At 35.1% G+C, this 17,700-nt stretch overlaps 1 non-coding gene across 1 annotated transcript; it reads left to right on the top strand.

Moving 5' to 3' along the window:
• The first annotated feature begins 2,849 nt into the window (after positions 1–2,849).
• On the top strand, positions 2,850–2,982 carry LOC126032354 (small nucleolar RNA SNORA51). Its single transcript, XR_007503854.1, has one exon. It is a non-coding gene; the product is annotated as a small nucleolar RNA SNORA51 (small nucleolar RNA).
• The last annotated feature ends 14,718 nt before the right edge of the window (positions 2,983–17,700 follow it).

The raw sequence follows: 17,700 nt of genomic DNA, 5'->3' as shown, positions 1-17,700 counted from the left end.
GATCATTTTTATTTCCACTGTGTTTGTAAGATTGCTTGCCCCTGGAACCATCTACGTTTCTTTTCTCTCAATTTATGAGGCAGAACAAGATGATTCATGTTCTATGTTTTTGTTAAAAAAAAAAAAAGAAAGTGGGGAGGACCCCCTGTCCAGAAGTTATAAATATAAATTTAAAAGAAGAAAGAAAAAGATAAAATAAAATAAAGAAAAAAAAAAGAGAAGGGAGAACTGATGTGGCAAGATTTTTTTTTTTTTTTTTGCATAGGCACAGTAACTATTAGAGAAATTAGAAAGGAAATTCCCTTGGCCTAAGAGATGTAGGGTTTCTCCACCCTTGAAGCATACTGTCATGGGATCAACCACAGGCTCTGGTCAGGTTCATTGTTGAACCCTGAGGTTGTTTAATGATGCCAGCAAAGTTCTGCTCAGTTGTGTTTGTCAAAATCAGTCTTCTATAATTAGAGAACTTGGTTTTTGCATAGGTTCTAGGACAAAGTTTAGGACAGAGTCTTTCTTTATGGTTCCATAGTTGTTGTAGTCAGTCTTCTGTAATTAGTGATTTAGATTTTTGCACAGATCAAAGTATCTTCTGATTTTATCTCACCATTAGGTGAAAAGGTAGGGCACGCTGCCCTTAGATCAAGTTGTTGTTGTTGCCTTGTCTACAAGGATGAGGTATGAACCTACCCTGGGCAAGTTGGTGCCAGAGATGTATTAGGAACTCTTCTGGGGGGAGTTTAATTCCTGGTGCTGCTGCAGGGAACTGTGCTGTTCTAAGGTTGGAATTCAGGGTTTGAGTTTGGATAGTAGATATTCGATCGCATGAGGTCCAATTCGAGTCCTCATGACAAATGTCCAGTGTGGAAGGCAACCTTGTATTATAAAATTTATGGGTTCTTATTCCTAGTAGTAAGAACTTGTTTCTATACATAAGATTTCCCCATTTTAGTGTGCATGTGCAAAAAGGAACGGTACCACATTATATACATATTCAAAGTACTAAATGGAAAAATTTTCAGCCGAGAGTCCACTGCCCTGCACATTGTCTTAATCTTTTATTTACTTTTAAGTTTCTTAAAACCTCTTTTGGAATTTGGAGGAATAGATTAAAATAGTTTTGGTTGAGCAAATGTAAATTAAATCACAAAGATTAAAATAATATGTTTTGAAATTAATAATAACATTCAGTATTTCCTAGCTCAGTTGAGAACATTGAGTACTTTTCATATATATTTAGATCATATATAGCATTCATAATCATCCTTTTCTATGTGTCAAGATTGAATAAATCATCACCAGTAGAAGAATGAATAATTTGAAGTTTATGCTGCACTTGTTTTGACGTAGCTCAGAGACCTTAAGAGGCATCTTGTTCAATGTATTGTCCTTGAAAAAAGAAAGAAGTATTTCTTCTCTAGATGATGAATTGTTGGGGGCTTATTGATGATAATCTAGCATTCTTGAACACTTATTTTTAGCATAGATCTATCTTCAAATTTTCTGCTTTCTCTATATCATGTGTTTCAGTATTACCAAATAGCCTTATTTAAGTAACATGGGAGTCACTTTCCTGCATTCTGCCGTGACACAATGTACTATAATTGTGTTCAGTTGCAAACATTTTGAGGATTATTATAGTGTCCATAAAATTTTATTCTGTACAATTCTCAACAGAATAATAAATGTCTAGAGAATTATCTTTAAAACTAAGGGAGATTTCCAGATAGTTCTTTCTAAAAAAGAATCTCATTTTTCCAGAAGTATTCAAGAATGTGTGGGTTATAAATTATCTTAAAAAATATTTGTTCCACACACCATAACTTTAATCCTAGAAAAGAAATGAGTAAAGAAAAAATGAGGCCAGAGAGGTGGTGCTAGAGGTAAGGCATCTGCTTTGAAAGTGCTAGCCTAAGACGAACCACTATTTGATCCTCCGGCATCCCATATGGTCCCTTGCAAGCCATGGGCGATTTCTGAGTGCATAGCCAGGAGTAACCCCTGAGTGTCAAATGGGTGTGGCCCCCATAAAAAACAAAAAAAAGAGTAAAGAACTATATATTTTCATTTTATAGATATTTAATCTTCATGCCTAAGTAACAGAGTACTCTGCTGACTGTTGATCTGATTGATATAACTCTCAATGCAATTATGTGATAAGCTGATTTTTGTTGTTGTTGTTGTTGGGTTGTTGTTTTTTCCCCTACATCCAGTAGTACTCAGGGCTCATTTTTGGTTCTTTGTTCAGCAGACCATATTGCATGTCAGGGATCAGCCTAGATTGCTGCATACAAGGCAAACTCCTTAGCCTTCTCTGGCTCTGTTGTGAGAAGCTGATGTTTTAAACTCATATATTGTTAGAGTATAGATGTGGTTAATTTGTGATTAACTATAAATTATGGTTCATTAACAAAAATTAACCATACATGTGGTTAAATTTTGCTTAACAAGTGTTTATCCACTATGTACCAAGAAAATGGTCATAGAAAAAAATGGTAGATTGCAGAGATTTATTGTTAACAAGATAAAATAGATTTTTATTGTACCTTAGCTTTTTTGAAAAGAATTGTTCAGGAACTAGAAGCATCTATAAAATTTAAGGACTATGTGCTCTACTTTGAAATTATTCTGAGACTTAGAGAATGCAGAAGAACAGGGATGCATACTAGGAGGGCAGAGAGAAGGGGAAAGGAAGTGAAGAAGGAGGAGAACCGATACAAAGTACTATTTACAGAGGATAACTTTAGAATGTTAAAATAGCAGCTATCAAATTATGTAATTAAGCAATAAAATCCTTTTCTCTAATTAGGTGAAAAAGTTTATCTTTTAAAAAATCTTTTATCAAAAGATAAGGCCTCCCAATTCTTACCACAGGCTGTGTTCTTTACACTGACTGTATAGAAAGAGGAGGTACAGTAAATACAACCCGTATACACCTCAACACAGGCCCTTTGCTTGGTCTTTACTGTGAATTGAGGGACAAAAAAAAACTTTTATCCTAGATTTCTTATCAGTTTTAATTGACAATGTTGCTACATACATGTTCATTCTCTTTTCCATTATGCACATCATAAAACATGTGACAGGAGATATATTTTCAGGTTCATATCTTTACACTTTCTTTTGACAGTGATAAGGGACTAATATACAATAGTTTAGATGGAAAATTCATATTAAATACAAAAGGTCATTAAAATGCCAGCAGGAGAGAAAATATGATGTACTAATTTATACGACCATAAAAATGCTTTTTCTTATCTCTTGTTAGAACAGATTTCACTGTTCTAATATAGGTATATAGAATCAGTCTTGAATAAAAGAATCAGACTTCCAGTTTCACATTTCAGCTTTGCTAATTCCTGACTGAATGATCTTGGATGGATTGCTCAATTATCCTTCTCTCTTTTTTTAGGCCACACCCTGAGGCGCTTAGGGGTTATTTCTGGCTCTGCACTCAGAAATTGTTCCTGCAGGCTTGGGTATTCCATATGGAATACCGGGAACAGAACCCAGGTCAAATTTAAAGCATATGCCCTACCATAGTGCTATTGCTCCAGCCCTCCTTGTCTATTTTTGACAGTCAGATGTGAGAGATTGACTACTGTCAAGTTTGATGTATCTTATCTAGAGTGAAGATACTCAGCCTTCTGTAGATCCTATCAGTTTACCAAACCTTTTCATCATCCACTTTCCAGCAATTTTTTTTGTGGTTTTTGGGTCACACCAGGCAGTGCTCAGGGGTTACTCCTGGCTCCATACTCAGAAATTGCTCCTGGCAGGCACGGGGGACCATATGGGACTTCGGGATTCGAACCGATGACTTTCTGAGTGAAAGGCAAACGCCTTACCTTTATGCTATCTCTCCGGCCCCACTTTCCAGCAATTTTAAATAAGCTTTTATCATTTAAATAAGTCACAGATACTTCTGTGCTTTACTTGTAATGACTGAATGTATGCAGCCATGTTAAAGTAGTATGACCAATTATCTTCTACCTCTCTTCCTTTCTATATGTTTCCAAGTTTGACACCAGAAATTCCTGGCCATCACACAGGAGTATAGTACGTCAATCATCTATCCAATATTTGTAGTACTATCTGCTTCATCAATGAAATAAAAATCTAGAATATTATTTTATTTATGCATACTTTTATTCAGCATATACATTGAATAAATATCACTTATAAGTTTATAATTAATGTAATAGTTGCATTACTTTTTTTTTTTGATTTTTGTTTTTGGCTTACACACTTGGCAGCACTCAGGAGTTACTCCTGGCTCTGCGCTCAGAAGTTGCTGCTGGCAGGCTCGGGGGACCACATGGGATGTTGGGATTCGAACCAGGGTCCATCCTGTGTTGGCCTTGTGCAAGACAAATGCTTTACTGTTGTGCTATTGCTCCAGTCCCTGCATTACTTTTAAAATTAATTTTATTATACATAAAGTATAGTGATATATTTTTCATTAAGAATCAAAACTCAGAAATCGCTCCTGGCTTGGGGAACAATTTGGGACAACGGGGATTGAACCAGGTCCCCTGTATTGGTTGCATGCAAGGCAAATGCCCTACTGCTGTGCTATCACTTAGGCCCAAAAGCCAGAAATAATTTCTGGGCACAGAGCCAGGAGTAACCTCTGAGCACCACCAGGTTTGACCATCCAACAAAAGCAAAAGCAAAAACAACCCAAAACTGTATGAGCGGTATTCATTCCATGTATTCTTAGTATGAGGGTTTAATTTTTATTTTAGGGATATACACAATTGTTGGATCATAAGAATAATTGAATAATGAAGGACTTGCTACTGCTAAGTGACTATCAGAGGGATTCATTGCATACCACAAAAAGAACCTACTGACTGAAGCAAAAACTGTTAAAATAGTTTATACTGAAGTAATAGAAAGACATTGACTGAAAATAGGATATTTGCTATCAAGCAAAGGAATGCTCAGAAATGTACACTAAGCAACCACAGTACTTGAAAGTTCATTTACATTAGAAAAACAGTGCATCTTTCTGCCTGATATATATATTGTTGGTCATATATAGATACATGTATAATAATATATGATATATTTTCATGCTAGTAGAGATGTGTCCCTATGGAGTTGATTCCGCAAACTTTAGATTCAGTTGTTTTTCTCCATGAAAATCCACCCCATCTTTCCTATCAACATCTTATGCTCCTTTCTGTATTTTCATGATAGTCACAGGAAAAAGATGTTAAACAAATCTTGGAGTCATGATTAACTGGGATAAATGCAAAGGTTGGCAGAAAGTTCAGGGACAAAATAATTACTGGATAGTAATTATTTTATGATATGTAATAATGGTCTCAGCTGGATGCATAAATAGTGAATGGACACTTACGAACCATTGCTTTGGGAAATTTCCTTGTCTCCATCTCATGAATCCGAAGAACCATTTTGAGTTTCTTGTTTGTTTTGGGGATCCTCCAAGCAGTACTCACATGATTCCAGGGATACTCCTGGTAAGACTCATTCAACTGGAGCAGGTGGTTTAGTCCGTGGTTCAAGCATGCTCAGAAGTTTCTAGTGCTACAATTGGCACTGCTGAGAGGTGGTTCCTGTGGCACTCAGGGCCTTGTGCTTACACAGACCGTTGTTTCTTGAGGCAAAGCACACATTTTTGTTTATTTTCTATGATACTAAAATGTGGCTTTGACTTGAGTAGCATTTTTACTGTGAAAATGGTGAAATGGGATCAAGACAAGAATTCTTTTTTTTATCTTTATTTAAACACCGTGATTACAAACATGATTATAGTTGTATGATTACAGTCATGTAAAGAACACCCCCCTTCACCAGTGCAACATTTCCACCACCAATTTCCCAGATCTCCCTCCTCCCCACCCCCCTACACCTGTACTCAAGACAGGCTTTCTACTTTCCTCATTCATTCACATTGTTATGATAGTTTTCAGTGTAGTCATCTCTGCAACTGCACTCATCACTCTATGTGATGAGCTGCATGTCCTGAGCTGCACCTACCAGCCCTCATCTCTCTTGTCTCTGAGATACTGTTAAAAATGTCCTTCATTTTTCTTAAAGCCCATAGATGAGTGAAACCATTCTGTGTCTTTCTCTCTCCCTCTGACTTACTTCACTCAGCATAATAGATTCCATGTACATCCATGTATAGGAAAATTTCATGACTTCATCTCTCCTGATGGCTGCATAGTATTCCATTGTGTATATGTACCAGAGTTTCTTCAGCCACTCATCTGTTGAAGGGCATCTTGGTTGTTTCCAGAGTCTGGCTATTGTAAATAGCGCTGCAATGAATATAGGAGTAAGGAAGGGATTTTTGTATTGTATTTTTGTGTTCCTTGGGTATATTCCTAGGAGTGGTATAGCTGGATCGTATGGAAGCTCAGTTTCCAGTTTGTGAAGGAATCTCCATATCGCTTTCCATAAAGGTTGTACTAGACGGCATTCCCACCAGCAGTGAAAAAGAGTTCCTTTCTCTCCACATCCCCTCCAGCACTGCTTGTTTTCCTTTTTTGTGATGTGTGCCAATCTCAGTGGCGTGAGGTGGTACCTCATAGTAGTTTTGATTTGCATCTCCCTGACTATTAGTGATATTGAACATCTTTTCATGTGCCTTAAGACAAGAATTCTTGGTGCTATCTTTATTATACCATACTGCATAATAATTCTTTCCATTATAATAATATGCAGTCTGGGGGCCTCTAATAATTCTTCATCTTTATATCTCTTGACTGACCATGAAAAGTCTCTAAATAAGGAAAATTATTTGTCACAATAACCCTAGATGTACTAGTAGTTTATAGTTATTTTCCCAATGTAGTTATTAATAGTTTCCCAGTTTGAATAATAAATGATTTAATCACCTTTAATCACCCTGCTAATATAAAAGTCTTCTTTACTCTGGGTATCATTATTTCCACAAATATCTTTTTTTTTTTTGGTTTTTGGGTCACACCCAGCAGCGCTCAGGGGTCACTCCTGGCTCTACGCTCAGAAATCGCCCCTGGCAGGCAGGAGGACCATATGGGATGCAGTGATTCAAACCACCGTCCTTCTGGATGCAAGGCAAAGGCCTTACCTCCATGCTATCTCTCCAGCCCCTACAAATATCTTTTTATTTAAAATTCTTAACTAGTTTGGTTAATAGTTGACATATTCCTTAATGTTTGGGAGCAATGTTTCTAAGTGTGTGTGGGTATATATATGTGTGTGTGTTTCTACACATACATTTTGGATTAATATTTTTGTATTTTCTATTGCTTCTTAAAGCATGTCTTCACTGGGGGTTCTAATTGGGGTATTTTTCCTTCATAAATATATTAATAGGCAGGAAGTTTCTTTTTCTCCTCTACTATATAATTCCTCTGATGTCTCGCACACAGTATTACAAGTTTAGCACTTTACTGAAAATTGTAATGGTGAGGGAAAAACTTATGATGTAATGGTAAGTAAAAGAAGAAGGATATAAAACTATTTTCATGTCTGGTACTAATTATGATTTTAAGTAACTTTTCTGGGTGCAGTAATTTATACAAGTTAACAGTCTTGCCATTCACGGGAAGTTTATGAATTAAATATTGTTTTGTGTCTGTTCCATACAAATAATTTTTATTTTCACAGTACACAAAAAGCCATATCATGTTGTATAATCAGAAAAGGAATAAAAATAATGATAGCGTTAGCTGTTTATTTTGCTTTAATAAACTCAATGTCTATAAATTTCTAGAGGTGCTCCATCTAACTTTTAGTGGGTTTTAGATTAATGATAAACAACTCTGCTTTTCCCTAATTAATATGGAAATAAATATCAAAAGACAGATTTTCAGGGCTTTTATATAATGACTTGATTGGCTCATACACAGGAAGTAGTATTAAGGTTTTCTTTGTTTTTTGTTTTTTTTTTTAAGAAAACATCTCATTTTTGGAGCTCACAAATTTGCCACCTATTGCCTTAATTTTGTTTCCAAAATTAGGGAACCTAGGGAAATTTTCCTTAGCTTGTGCTTGTAGAGAACTCAGGGCTTGAGCATTCCTGGTATGAATGATTGCTTCTAGGACCGTTTAATTTTTCTTTCCATATTGCAAACACAGGTTGTTATTTTTGAACAAATATATAAAACAATAAAAAATTATGGATAGTTTCTAGGTAACCTGACCTGTCAAATGCTTTCCTATAAGAATTCCCATCTCTTAAAACTTGTAGAGTTACAGTTTAGGGAACATAGTTATACTAGTATTGACATTTGTGATTTTATTGTACAAAGTTACTGTACCTTCACTCCCACCAAAATGATCCAAACTATCCATCATTGTTTTTATGTTAATTCTAATTCTATTTTTTCTTTCATGCCCTCCTAACCTTACAAGCGCTTTACTATCTCTGTTTTATAATACAAGGCCAAGAGTTTGTCATCATTTGGGGCTATTTATACCTTTGTTTTATTTATTATATATATCACAGATTAGTGAAATAATCTAGTATTTGTTTATCCCCTATCTAATTGATCTTGCTTAACATGACACAAGTGCCTCTAAATTGCAATATTAATGACATTATTTCATCTTTTCTTACAGCTGCATATGATATATGTATAGATGTGTGTATTTACAGTTAATTTACCCATCTATATGTTTCGACATTTTGGTTGCTTCTCTATTTGACTAATGCAATGAAAAGAGGTATGTATTTTTTCTTTTGAATTAATGTTTTTTTACATATTGCTAATAGATGCCAAAAATAGCATTGCTGAGTTCATAAGAGTTCTGTTCTTACTTTTTTCAAGAAATCTCCTTATTTCTTTCAATAGAAGTTGAACAAGACCACATACCTACCAACATATGTACCAAAGGAAGGATAATTCCTTTTTCACTATAACCCTACCAACACTGCCTATTAGTCTTTTTTTGTATTTTCCAGTCTCATTGGTGTGAGATAATATCTTATTGCTGTTTTGATTTTCATTTTCCTAATAATAGTGTTGTGGCACATTTTTCTTTCATATGCCTTCTGGCCATCTGTATATCTACTTTGGAAACATTTAAAAGATTCTCCTCCGGTACCTAGTTTTGAAAAGGTACTAATTATTTGGCAAGTGGTTACCTCTAACAAGAATAACAAGATTGGCAGCCATCTTAATTTAAAAGTAATTTTCCATGCATGCAGATCCATATCTAGTCCAGAGGGTGTCAGTATTACTTCCAAATGCCTGGTGGAGGAAGGGGAATGCGGGCATGTTAAGTCAGTCTTCTGGTACCATTGTTTTGACTTCTGCCTTATATTGTTGCTATTGGAAGGCTGGTCCAGCTCAACCTGATGGGTCCCTGCCTGCAGTTAAAGAAATTCTCTGGAAGGCCTGAATTCCTTCCAGCCCTAGTGGGGTTCCTGGCAGGACTGCCACTCTGTGTGCATGGTTGCTGCTCTTCAAAAAGGCTTATGCCAGAGTGGCTGAGTTTTTATTGCATCCAATCTCAGCCACTTGCTGCCTTTCTCTCTTTCTTTCTTCTCCTAAAAACTTTCTCCCCTAAAACTTGAGGTTGCAGCACTTCTCAAGGAAACTAAACCTTTTCTTTTGAATAATTTTTCTGCTGCTGTATGTACTCCACAGTATCACTCTTTTAATGGCACGTGGGTTTACCCCAGAGTTTGGGGGTTTTAGAAACATAGGGGTTGCAGTGTCAGTCAGTACTTTCTCTTTTGAAGATTTTTTTTCTACCTAGATAAAGTCTATCTAAAACTTTCAGGAATAATGGGCAGTTGTCCCTGCACTTCTCATTTCTCCCAGCCCTCAGTGTGACTGATGATTTTCTAATCAAGAGCAGCCAAGGACAAGAACTTTCACAGAGCAAACATCTGCCCATAGGGGACTTAAAAAAAAAGTGTCTCTTCTGGTTCTTTGCTCAGGGATCACTCTTGGCAGTCAGTACTCAGGGGACCGTATGGTGTAGATGAGGATCAAACTGGGCTGGCCATGTACAAAGCCTTACTTGCTGTACTATTACTCCAGCCCCTATATGTCTTGTCTTAAACTCAGAGTTTAAGAAGTTATTCTAGAATTGAAAAAAGAAAAAAAATAAACGAAAACAAAATAAAAAACACAAAGCATAAGCAAAGGAAATCCCCTCTCTTATTGCTATTAAATGCTGTAAATTCTAAGACAGCATTGTTTTATACAGCATTAATTTATGTTTTACTGAAAAAAATTTAAAAAGCAAGTAATCAGAAACATTCCCAATTAAACTGCAAAGCAATACTGATTGTTAAAATTCTAGTTCCAACAGTGTTAAAGTATGAAAACAAAGCAAACAAAACAAACCTGAGTTACTGCTGATGAAAAATGATAAGGTAACTTTCCCATCAGTGGGAATGAAAGGACCTCCTTCTTTAGTAGCTAGGAAATTCGCCAGGCCAGAAAGCATCCTGAGGATTTGAGACAAGGCTAAAAGGTTTGGGTTAAGGAGGCTAGGAGCAGGGCAGAAGGGGGGGGGTGGCTTGGTTTGCATTAAAAGCAAGAAATGTTAAATTCATGAGTGAGAAAGTCCTTGATTTAAGTCTTTGTTTAAAACTTGGAATATAAATGTGTTTCTTCCTTCTTTCCATCTGGACTTTGTTGAAAATCTCAGGTCAAGCCAGCTTGAAAAAAAATATATAGTGGGGCTACCTTCGACAGTATGACATCATGTCTCCTCTGTTTCTCATTATGAAATTGAGTTTCAGATGTTAAAATCATATTCTCTTCACCGGCCTTTGCTTTCTTCTTCCCCTCTCCCATCAACTACCCTCTCCTGATGGAGTGCCATTGTTTTTACAGTTGAATCTAAGTGCCAGACATGAAAACTTTTTTTTTATTAATCTGACTTTTAGAAAACATATCTTGTGACTAGGACTTTAGAATCTGAAAATTTTCACTCTAGAGAGATTTTAGTGTATTTCCTCACCAGATGCTGATCTAATTATTAACTTTCCAGTTTTATCTATAAGATATATAAAATATATATTTACAAAATAAAAAAGTTGAATTTGTTAAAATAATTTTTAGGTACCTGTGTAAAAGTGTTGTATGATTTATATCATTTTATTTTAAGAAACAATAAAACCAATAGTGACATGATTAAAGATGTAAAAATAATAAAAACAAGCCACAATAAAGACACTTTTTATTTCCAATGCAAAATATAGGAGGAAATTGTATAAATTTTTGGATAGAGGGCCCAGAGAGATATCATGGAGGTAGCTCATTTGCCTTGCATGCAGAAGGATGCTGGTTTGAATCCCAGCATCCCATATGATTCCCTGAGCCTTCCAGGAGCAATTTCTGAGCATAGAGCCAGGAGTAACCCCTGAGTGTTGCTGGGTGTGACACCCCCCACCCAAATTTATTTTTTGGATAGAATATATAGTTGCTTCTAAAATCTTAACATTAAAAGTAATAAAATTGTATGATTGATTTTTTTAATTTAGGAAAAATAGTGAAATTTTTGATATATGTAAGGGACTTTAGGGCATTTAAAATATAGTACATTATTAATAATGTACTATTATTAATAATAGTAGTGTATTATTAATAATAGTACATTATTAATATCATTTCATTATAGCCTCTAGTATTTTATTGAAGAAGCATGTATTGGGGCTGGAGTGATGGTGCAAGAGGTAGGGCATCTGCCTTGCACACGCTAACCTAGGATGGACCGCGGTTGGAACCCCTGGTGTCTCATATGGTCCCTCAAGCCAGGAGCGATTTCTGAGCACATAGCCAGGAGTAACCCCTGCGCATCACTGGGTGTGCCTCCCCCAAAACCCTTCCAAAAAGAAGCATACTTCTTCAAGATACTTGCACAAATTAATTGTTTCTAAAATTTGCTACATTTTACATAATTCTGACAGTGGGTATGGGTGAGATTGTTACCTACCACCATTCTGCCGTCTCTAAACATTTATTCAAAAAGAACTTGTAGAAAACTGGAAAAAGTAGCTGGCAGATAAAAGTCTTTAGGTAAAACTAGACAGGAAAAGAACAAGCCAGGAAGAACAAGATGTATTTATATTTATAGTACATATAAAATTAGACAAAGAAAAATAAGATACATTTATTTCTATTGATGAAAACATGCAAATTTTCTACTCTAAAATGAAAATACATTATTTTAAATATATATGGAGATTTAAAATGATATTACATTTTAAGTTATAAAACACATTTATTCATTTTATTTTTTTAAACTTCTACTAATATTTATTTTATTTATTATTTTAATAATAATTTCTTTAAGCACCATGGTTACAAAAAAGTTTCTTAGTTGGTTTTCAGGCATTGAATGTACATCTCCCTTCACTAGTGTAACTTTTTCCAGCCACCAATGACATCCATAAATTTTAAAATGGGACAAAATTCAAATATCATTTACTAAATATCAATATCAAGTATCAATTTACTAATATCACTTACTAAAATATTTAAATTTAAAATAAACAGGGGTGGCTACACCTAGTGGTGCTTAAGGGTTACTCCTGGCAGACTCAGAGGACCATATGGAATTCTGGGGATCAAACCTAGGTCTGCTGTGTGCAAGGCAAATTCTCTCTCAGCTGTGCTATTACTCTGCCCCCTGGAAATATTTTGTAGACTTTTTATGGAAGATATGGACAGTTGTTGCTTATTTGTTCTTTAATTTTGCCTAGTAATAGATCTTTTAATCAAGTACATTGCAATCACAAAATATTACATTTCCCAGGATTCTTTGATTTTAGAGGTAATCACGTGACTAAATATGACTTGAGTGACAGTTATAATTATAATTAGTACCTTATAAATATTTCCCTCTTTTTTATGTTCTGGTGGGATAGAATGTGGGAATGTAGATTTCAGTATAATCTGAAAATAAAGGTTGGAAACTGCCTACTGTGAAAACTGGCAATGTCTGTTAGCAGGTTAGAGATTTAACTGTCTTCAGTCCCAGATCATCTACATGGGGATTTACCTTTATGTCTTGTTGGATATACATTTTTATGTCTTGTTGGCATTTAATCATATTATTATGTACATCAGTTGTTTCTTTGTTGTAGTTGTTCTTGAGCAGTCTTTAGATTTTACCACTCTAATAGTTTTGAGATTTTTATTAGAAGTTTTCTATTGTGTTAAAATACAGAATATTTAGTTTATTCATTCTGAGATGGTGAGAGTAATAGATTGTTTCAACCCTTTGTATCTTTTCAACAATACATTCTATGATCCCCAATAAGAAACAAAGGCCAGGAAGATTTGTTCTTCCAAGTAGGAACCTTGATATAAATTGGGGAAGAGCAGCTTGGACCGAGAAGGCACCATTATGGCAATGATAGTGAGGGATGATTATTCTGGACTGGAATGGGTGTTGAAAGGAGGTAAAATGATATGCATGATACTCTTCTTAGTATTGTAAATCATAGTGATTAAAAGGCAAAAAAAATGTTGCTTATAAGAGGTAGATTGAAGGGGCAGGAGAAAAACTTGGAATATTGATAGAGGGCAGTGGATCTGGTGAAGGTCCATATAGCTTGAATTCTATATGATGAAACTTAAACATGAAAAATATTGTAATGTTGTATTTCACAATGGTTCAATAAAATTTTTAATAAATTCCATTCATTTTTTTATATTTAATTATTTTTTTTAAAGTGGTATACTGTTGACTGGACATCTACATCTTAAACTGAATTTAACAATGACACCTTAACTACAATAAAATTGTGGTGGAGAAAAGAATCATGAAGCTATGTTTATATCATAGAATTTTAGAACATATTAACATTTTACATGGTTGTATTGGTAAAATCTAGAACAATCAATTTCAAGAAAACAGAATAGAAAGTCAAGAAATTGGCAAAATTTTAGCTTGTGACAAAAATGGTTTACCCCAGAACATTGAAGAGCAATATCCGATATGTAGGGAAAGTACCTATTAAGAAATATTGAAATATATTGAAGTCAGGGTTTGATTGACATATAAGAAGCTCTTATAAATCAACAAAAAGTGAGCCAGAAACTATCCTTCTCATTCCTTTGCTGTTGTTTCTTGGGTGACTGGGGTTTGCTCATAGGCTTGACAATAGTGCTTACACTGGTTCCATCATGGTGCTCCTGAATCCATCAGATGACTACACTTGCATCTTCAGCCACAGTGCTCATTGAGAGCGCTACTCCTTTCATTGTGGAGTTCACCTCAGTGCTGTCCCAAGTGAGTGTGGTGTTCAGACCTCTTTTTATTTTTTAATTTATTTTATTGAAACAATTGTGATCTATAGAGTTCTTCATAGTTGAATTTCAGATGTACAGTGAGTCAGGGCAATTCCCATCACCAGTGTCAACTTCCCATCACCCATGAATCCAGAGTACATCCTATACTGCCACCTTTTGCCACCTGCCGCCTGCCAATATACAGGACCACTTAAGTTTAGATTGTTAAAGTTTAGATCTCTTGATTCTGTTGTCATTGACTTTGGCTTGGATATTTAATTCTGTCCTTATTTTTTCTCCACCAATGCATCTGAGACTACTTGACCCTTGGCCCCTAGCCTTTCTTTGTTCCTTTCTTCTTAGTTTTATAGAAAAATGCAGAAATATGTGGTAAAACAAAGAAATCCGTGTCCCAAGGTTTTATGAAAAAAAAAAAAAAGTGGGAGCCCCTATTTAAAAGAGAAAAAAGAAAAAGGAAAGAAAAGAAAAAAAAGTGTGTGTGTGTCGATTTTTTTTTTTTTTGCATAGAGCAAAAGATGGGGAGAATAGAAAAGAAAATCCTTGGACCTAAAACAGGGAGACCCTAACTATGAAGCATCAGACCTCTTCTTATTGGTACCAATTGTGGGTTGCATCCTTCCCATTGCAGTGTTCACACATCTGCCTGTGGTGCAACTGAAAGTTTCAGTGCTGGAGTTCGCACACATAGCAGAGCTCACATCTCAAAAGGCAGCACTATTAGAACCTTCCTTCCTCAGCACATGTAACCACACCAGAGTTTGAACTCATGACCTTGTGCTTGCAAAGCAGGCATTCTTAGCTACTCAGCTGTTCCCTTGAGCTCATAGGGAACCGCCTTAACAGATCATTCATAAAATATAACCAAATGACTGAAGATATATAAAAATATTTACATCATTAGTACTCATAAATCATTCCCAATTTGTTCTTATTTCTTCTTTTTCTCTGGGTAGGAGGGAGGGAAATAGCATTAGCATTCTTAATAAACTTGTACTTTTTTTAAAGTTCTGGAAGAACAAAATGTTTTACCTTTTTCAGGGGCCAGAGAGCTAGCATGGAGGTAAGGCATTTGCCTTGCAGGCAGAAGGTTGGTGGTTTAAATCCTGGCATTCCATTTGGTCCCCTGAGCCTGCCGGGAGCGATTTCTGAGCATAGAGCCAGGAGTAACCCCTGAGCGCTGCTGGGTGTGACCCAAAAATGAAAACAAAACAAAACAAAAAACTCAAAATGTTTTACCTTTTTATTGATATATTATTGTCTTATAATACTATATAAGTTTCAGTTGTGCAACATTAAAGTCAAATTATCATCTTTGTTCTAATTTATGTCCTGTTGCCTGGTCACACCTTTTTCCTTTTCCTGCTGTTAACTACTAGTTGGTTTTTTAGTCCAAAAGTTTATTTTTGCTTTATTTAGCTCATTTTGTTTACTTATTTATTTATTGTTAATGTTATCTTTATACCACATATGAGTGAAATTAGAAAGTTTTTGTCTTAGTTTATCCAATACACTCTTAAATAATCATTTTTAATGAATAAAAAAAACAGGGTGTGAAACGTACTTAGAAATTTACTTTTAGTTTACTGGCTAATTTTTCTATGCTCATTTGGTGATATTACTTGCAATGTGTGTCTTTGTAAATTATTTTCCTAGAACTCGCTAGACCATAGGTTGGGACAGAATTGCTATATAAATAATACTCACTGGTATTTGTTCAAAGACTTACAAAGGACATCTAAAACTGCTACGTTTTACTTACTTTATCCTTGGTATTTTACTTAGCTCATTTTGTCCCACTCTGTACCCATCCTCTTAAGTGTCTGATATTTGTGAAGCTTCCTGAGAATTGTGACTCATAATCATGACTGCACTTGAGTCCACCCTGACAACAATGACACTATTGCCAAAAGATGATTTTGTGGTCCATTAATGATGTGGTTCCTTCCATCCTCACCACCAAAGCTCTGTTGTATCTCAGTACAAGGGGAGTCTAAAGGCCTCCTATTTCCATTTTTCTTTGTTATTGGTTCTCGTCTCATTGTTTCTTTCTCTTTGGTGGAAACAGATCTTTCTCCCAAATTTTCTGTCTTTTCCAAGGTGTTAGGCCAGGGACCAAGATCAGATTTTATCATTTCACATCATTCCAGTTCCAATGGTCTGCCAAGCACAAAATGTATACAGACAAATAGATACCCAAACTACCTAGTCTATACTTGTCATGTGCATTTTCTTTTATTCTGTAGATCATGACAACATATTTCTGGGCTACATTAGAGATGAACAATACTCTTTATTTACTTTTGAAACTTTGCTTCAGATGTGAAGAAGGAATGAGTGATATTGGATTCCACAATAAATTTTTGAATTTTTCTTCATATATGGTAGAAACTCTATTGTAATAATGACTGTAATTGCTAATACTTGTTTGATCTCAACCACTTTGCTCAAAGGTGTTCCTCTTCTCTCTCTATCAATATATATGTAAAGGCATATATAAAATAAATATAAAGTCTAAAATAATATTTTATGTAAAATAACATAATTAAAACAAAGTAAAGTCAAGTATAAAATGTCAATATCTTTAATTTTAGTCTTAGAAAATGGTAAAACACAACTGATTGACTCTAGTAAAACAAGTGAGGAGAAACAAATTATGGGAATAGTGAAAAACTTAAGTTACTAAACCAATGAATCAAAAGTAAAGAGGCAGAACTTCTATAAGAAAAAGGAATGACCTTCTGAGCTTTGGTCCCACAGGGAATATTAGTTTTACCTTTCCTACAAAAGTGATGGCAACCAGGCTGGGAACTTTGGATAGATTATTTATTCAATATGACAGCCCCTCCTTCTCTTTCCCTACAACCCTTTACACATGACCTTTCTGGGCTCTTTAAGATTTTTTTTTTTAAACAAACCCATCAAAAAATTAGAATTAGATGAATAGGCATTGATTACTGAGTTATCTTTGCTTCTCTGTGTTTCAAAGAAAAAAAAAGTTTAAACAATTTCCAAGTGACTGCTGTCTGTAGAAATTAATGGCAGCAACAGTGTATTTTAAAAATATATATTTAAATTTAAATGTATTTAAAAATTAAATTATCTCACAGGTGCAGACTAAAACAAGTCTTTATTTCCAACTGCCTGAGTAGTAGGAAGAAAATTCATTCTTTCAAAAGACCTGTTGCTTATAGTTTTATATTGTTAAGAGAGAGATTGTTTAATGGGAGCTGAAAAGATCGCAAATCTTCCACTTTTGTAACCAAAAGATAGAGTTATATTATCTTAACAAAAACAAAACCTCCTCTCTCAGTGAGCTACTCAAACATTGCACTTCTTGAATAATATGTTAAATTAAGTCGGGAAGCCTGTGATGCAGTCATTACTCCAAGGAGGCTGCAGGGGGATGGGGGGAGAGGAGAAGGAAAGTACATTCCAGACACCTAATCATTTACAATTGAAT

The sequence above is a fragment of the Suncus etruscus genome, chromosome 1, assembly GCF_024139225.1.
Source record: "Suncus etruscus isolate mSunEtr1 chromosome 1, mSunEtr1.pri.cur, whole genome shotgun sequence".
Classification (NCBI taxonomy): domain Eukaryota; kingdom Metazoa; phylum Chordata; class Mammalia; order Eulipotyphla; family Soricidae; genus Suncus; species Suncus etruscus.
Note: the sequence above shows the minus strand (reverse complement) of the source record. Positions and strands in the feature narration are given on the sequence as shown.